Here is a 6,000-nt window from a genome sequence, read left to right as displayed (position 1 = left end):
CCGACAGTGATAAACTTTAAACTAGTGTGATCAGCATGTTTTATTCTATGTTATTGTTAAAAAAAAAAAAAGAAAGAAAAAAAAAAAAGAAAGAAAAAAAAAAAAGAACGGTTTTGTTTCACGCATTTGGACGGCCATTTTTGTATGGGGCCAAGACCATGGGGTCTATGGATATACATGCGTGGAATGAGGGCGTCTTTGAGACTGCCAATTTAACATGCATAACGTAATGAATGGATGAATGAATGAATGAATGAATGTGTGTGTGTGTGTGTGTGTGTATGTGTGTGAGTGTGCCAGTGTGTGTGTGTACTATGTCTGACGGTGTGTGCAGTGTGTGTATGTGCGTGTGCAGTGTGTGCCGTGTGTTAGTGTGTGGGTGTGTGTGGGTGTGCCGTGTGTGTGTGTGTGTGTGTACGTGTTGGTCCAGGGCAGATACAAAAATGGTCGAAATGTGTGCAACAAAACCGTTCTTTTCACGATAAAATAGAATAAGTCATACTGATCACACTGATAAAAAGTTGACCGCTGTAGGTGGGCGAGAACATAATTTGATTTCGGTTTTTAATAATTATTTGTCACACTTCTGGCCATGAGAGAGCACCTTACAAAGATCCGCAAGGCAAGAGCAAGCCAGGGTTACGCAAGCGTGGTATAAGGGGTCGACCGAGGAAAGTTTAGCGCGGTGCAGTAGTTGTGGCTGACTGCTGCCGCGCTGATGCTATCCTGTACCTCTGTTAGTAGGTCACTGCGGCAGATGACAGATACCGTACAGAAAATAAGAGATCTCTTTGGGGTCAAAAGGAAACAAACATTTTTAATTTCATCTATTATATACTAAACTGGTAGAAAATGCAAATTTGGTTTTATGAATGTTTTACAGTTTCTTACCAGTCATGCCATTTCATAAAGAATGAAATCGGTATTATACCGACTGCAAAGGTGAATTTACGAAGGCAGCACGGGATCATTTAGTTTGTAAGAACAATTATGTTGACATTTTACGCAATGCACAACTTGGAAATACTTCATGGTCTGCTTATTAACGCGTAGTATATGAATATCTGAATACGTGTTAACTAGGTTTGTTTCAATGAACATTGTCCGAGCACTGTCCAGACAATTAATTCAGAAAGCATGGAAGGCAGATGATGGCAAAATCGACCAACATCATGTCTTGATGTAAAAAGAACGGTATGAAACATATTTTTCTTTGGAAATGAAGTGGTATTTGCAAATGTGACTAACGAACCCTGGCGCAGTAGACACGTCAGTTTAGCGTGGGAAAGAAAATGTATCTGGCTGGAGTATGAAGGTGGCAAAATGAAATGCATCAGATAGTCATGAAGAGCAAAGACTGCCTGGAAAATGAAAATGGGTCAGTATCCAGAACTTTGTTGGAAATGGGGGTCTCTCAGTCTGATTCAGTATAAACATGTGTTTTCAATGATTATTCAAATGTTTCACATGTTATCAGGATTGCAATTCAGTAGAGAAATGTCTGCAACAATTTTGTGAGAATATGGTTTGTTCTTGTGTCTTAAATGTGTTGAAAATTATTAAAAAGATCCAAAATTTCGGCGCCATTTTGTGATATGGCAATGTGTCTGAACATGAAGTGGTCAAAAATAAATAAGTACAAACCTGATTAAAATCCAGTACATACAGACCTGATCTATATTCATTCGTTGTGATAGTAAAACATTGATCATCAGTAAAAATGGTACATTAAGTTTGACATATTACACAAAAAACCCGCGTGACAGACGTAAACAACCCGTTCCTCTTGACGTTTTTTTTGTTTTTGTTTTTAAATTATTATTATCATTATTTTTTTAATTTATTATTATTCAAAGGCAAGCACATTCATGAATACACTACACGTTCTTTACTTGCAACAGGTGGTCAACACATCTATCTTCTGCGGCACATACACTCATTTTCTGGAAAAAAAAAGAAGAAGTCTATTTAACTATTTAAATGCAATCGAAGTCGCATATTAATTTTCAGTTCCGCTTTTCTGTGTTACTTCTGTGCATGTAAACGACCCAATGAAAATATACATGTAAACAAAATTAGAACTGTTTCCACATAAATCACACGGATTCATCGCGGGAAAGCGTAAATCGGTTTGACGAACACCCTTCAATCGTGTGTTTGAATACAGATTCAGAGAATGTGTTGTTTCCGACAGCGTGTGAAATGTACATATGTTACACGGGACTGAATCTCCGATATGTTCATTTGCACACCGTGGTTGCTATATTAATTTTTTTAAAAACACACACACAAAAACAACAACTGTGTATGTTAATTTCGTCGTTATTATGGTTTGTACATTTATCTCTGATCCGATTAAGTTTAGACACAATCATTGTTTCTGACACATGGCGAGATGCGGTAATGTACGGATACTGGCGTAAGATTTCGAACCAAGTCAACGCATGTAGTTCAGTAAGACTGCTTTCATTTGAAGACTTGTTGCATCAAAAGTTCCAAACAACAAAGTTCAAAGTAGAAAATCACCCCTTCAATTACCTTGATTTTGGCTTTTGCTGTCTGGTGAAGTTTTATCACGAAATGATGTAGTTTATCAGTTCACAAGACAGACGAAGTGTGGAACGAAAAAATTCGTTGTATCCGAAACACGTCAGTCCCTACGCGCTTATTGTTTTGCAGAATTTGATTAGAACAGCCACATTTTACATCACACAAGTTCTGAAAAACCAAACTATACATTGATTGTGAATGAATTTCTTAAAATTAATTCAATTTGAAGCATTTCACGTTTAGCAGTGCTTGAGATGAAGTCAGGTGTCACATTCGGACACGGAACACGTGTTCTTTGGTTCTGCTTTACGCAGATAATAGAATTCCTTATTTTTAGTTGTTGTTGTTGTTATTGTTTGGTTTTGTATTTTCTCATAGTCTTACTTTTATTACATTTTGTTTTTCTGCAATCCTACTTATTTGTTCACAGTGAGGATAACGCTAATCAGATTTCTGTTGATTGACTGAATAGAAAGATACAAAGAATCTGGTGTTCTGATCACAATTCTTCAGATAAAGAGGAAAACTTTTGACAAGTGATATGAATAATACAATTCCCATGTCATAATAAGATGAACAGTAGTTCTTTAAACAGTTAAACACTGGGGAGAATTGATGTGAAAATGGAGTGCCTGCAGTGTTTCTGAAACATAAAATCATCCAGGGTGGGGAAGTTAGTTTAGGTATTTTGGGTTCCATGTTACATATGTCATAAGGTTTTAGGTAATCATTAATAAAGTACATAATTTTGCACAGGCTTTGTTTGAATGCATTGGACTGCATGATAGATTCATTACTATCATTATTATAAATCCAGTAATTCAAACATCTGGTAACTTGGATTCAATGTTACACGTGTCACAACAAAGTTTCACATAATCATTAATAAAATTTATGATCCATTTTTATCATTATGATTATTATTTATATCCCACGCTACTGCGCCAGGGTTCGGCAGTTACATTTGCAAATACCGGTTCATTTCCAAAGAAAACTATGTATTTCATACCGTTCTTTTCACATCAAGACATGATGTTCAATTTTGCCATCATCTGCCCTCTATACTTTCCGAATTTATTGTCTGGACAGAGCGCCGATAATGTTCATTGAAACCGAACCGGGTTAACACATATTTAGATATTTATATTCTACACGTTGATAAGCGGAGCATAGAGTATATCCAAGTTGTGCATTGCGTAAAATATCAACAGAATTGTTCTTACGAACTAAATGATCCCGTGCTGCCTTCGTAAATTCACCTTTGCAGTCGGTATAATACTGATTTCATTATTTGTGATATGTCATGATTGGTAGGAAACTGGAAAACATTCATAATTTGCGCCATAGCACCACTTCAGTTACAACGTTGTACACGGTAGTATAACGTGGTGGTGCTAAATCGGGAGTTTATATATTATTTTGATGATGTACAGTAGTCAATGGCCTGAGCTGACTACTGTTCGGAAATTGGAAACCCCAGTCGGAATACCGTTTCAGGATTCCGATTTGGCTAATTTCAGGAAGTGAACCATTTGAGAATAGGTGGTGCAAAACCGCGAGATGGACCTCAAGCTGCCAATTTGAAACTGACCATTTTCCAGTGATTTCCGGTTTTTATGTACGACGATACTTGTTCAATGTCGTACCACTGGAGTTGATCCAGGCCAAATGGAAAACAAATTGAAAACGTCGACTGACCAAATTGAGTTTATAAATCAGGCTATTCGACTCACACAGCTGCTTAGGACACACGTTTGCCACGTATTCCGTGAAGTTGGAGATGGCTTTTGTGATTCTGTTGAGAGTCTTGGTGAAAATGAAGAACAGTCGACACAAGAAAATCAGAAATCTGTCTTGAGGGCTCTGCGACACTCCATTGAAATTGTTGGTCAAGATGTCGGGTATGTATAGTCCAGATATATGCTGTTGCACTATCGACTGTACTGTTATGCAGAGCATAGGGTAGGTAGGCCTGATTGTGAACGATGCAGTCGAAGCGACCACCTCAACGTGTGTATATGCATAAATAACAGGTCGTGCGATTGTCCAGTGTAGCTCTTCTGTTTTGAAGGCTTTCACCAGGGAAAGTTCGACTACTTTTCAGCGTTTTTTCAGAGGTCGAAATAGCATTAGCAGCGGTGTATGAGGGTAAATGCCAGCGAGCACGTCTAATTGCGAACGATGAGTTACGGTACATGTGGGCAATTAAAACAGAAGCAGATCTTGAACTCATGAACTAAGTCAAGTCAAGATTTAATTGATTAAGCAACAGTTGCTTTTCTTTTTCTTTTTTTTCTTTCTTTTTACATCAAGCCATCAGTGAAAAAAGAAGAAGAAAAGACAAAAACTACAGGGGAGAGAGAGTGAGAGAGAGAGAGAGATGTTATGTATTGGACATAATGTATTATTGGAACATCTCACAGGACTGTTGAATTGTTGGTTTTGATCACTCATGCACATACACACAAACACACTCACCCTTTTGACAGTACTCAGTAACTGTAGAGCATAATTTGCAAACAGGCTCACATCAAAATATCTTATGTTCAGTTGCAAGCCACACTGTTTTGGAGATTCCTGTCAAAACTGATGTTCTCATCTGTCACCAACATGCCTTCTTAAAAAAATTATCCGAGCACAGATAATTAGATTTATTCAGCATATCCAATCAAATCAGCTGTGTCAACTGTGTCAAAGTTCAAGTCCTACTACTTGCTTCCGTTCATTTTAGGATTTTTAGAGCACATTTGTGAACTTGGTTTGCAGTGCACGAAGAGAAGAAAGAGCGCAGAAATAGATGTTTGACTCGTTTTTGGAAATGAATATTCATTCAGGTATCGGAATGAGATTGAAGCAGACGTTAAATTGTGAAATGTGTCTGGTGAGAACTCTTCCAAGTGGGGCAGTACATGAACTGTTCTCAGTTACACATTGTTCACACTTAGGGCTACCTGCCCTATATTTACAATGTTATTAACCAATTTACAACTTTTTCTGTCTTCGGAATGAAACTTAATGGAAAGAACACAGGGGGAAGAAATGTGGATATTGCCAATTCTTCTGACAGATAATTTAGCAATATCCAGTTCAATTCAGTTGCTCATGGAGGCATCACAGTGTTTGGACAAGTCCATGTATGTGTGTGTGTCTGTGTCTGTGTATGTATATACATATATATGTATATATATATATATATTATATGTATATATATATGCTACTCCACATTAGCTAAGCAGATGCCTGACTAGCAGTGTAAACCAGCGCACTTAGTCCAGCTTTAAATTAAGGATACGTAAACATCAAATAAATAGATTATAATAGATAATTTGATAAGTAAATAAATCTTAAAAAAATGTAAGAAGATAAAGAACTAAAATGAAATTTAAGAAAAAGAAAGACAATAATGATAGATAAATTAACAAGCAAATAAATGTAAATAAATATGCAGAC

At 36.9% G+C, this 6,000-nt stretch overlaps 1 long non-coding RNA gene across 2 annotated transcripts in view; it reads left to right on the top strand.

Moving 5' to 3' along the window:
* Nucleotides 1-4,083: 4,083 nt before the first annotated feature.
* Nucleotides 4,084-6,000, top strand: part of LOC143282029 (uncharacterized) — a 30,275-nt gene continuing 28,358 nt past the window's right edge. For both annotated transcript variants that reach the window (XR_013055205.1, XR_013055204.1), the window contains exon 1: nucleotides 4,084-4,451. This is a non-coding gene — a long non-coding RNA (uncharacterized LOC143282029). The remainder of the gene's footprint in view (nucleotides 4,452-6,000) is intronic.

Source organism: Babylonia areolata, chromosome 5 (genome assembly GCF_041734735.1).
Source record: "Babylonia areolata isolate BAREFJ2019XMU chromosome 5, ASM4173473v1, whole genome shotgun sequence".
Classification (NCBI taxonomy): domain Eukaryota; kingdom Metazoa; phylum Mollusca; class Gastropoda; order Neogastropoda; family Buccinidae; genus Babylonia; species Babylonia areolata.
Note: the sequence above shows the minus strand (reverse complement) of the source record. Positions and strands in the feature narration are given on the sequence as shown.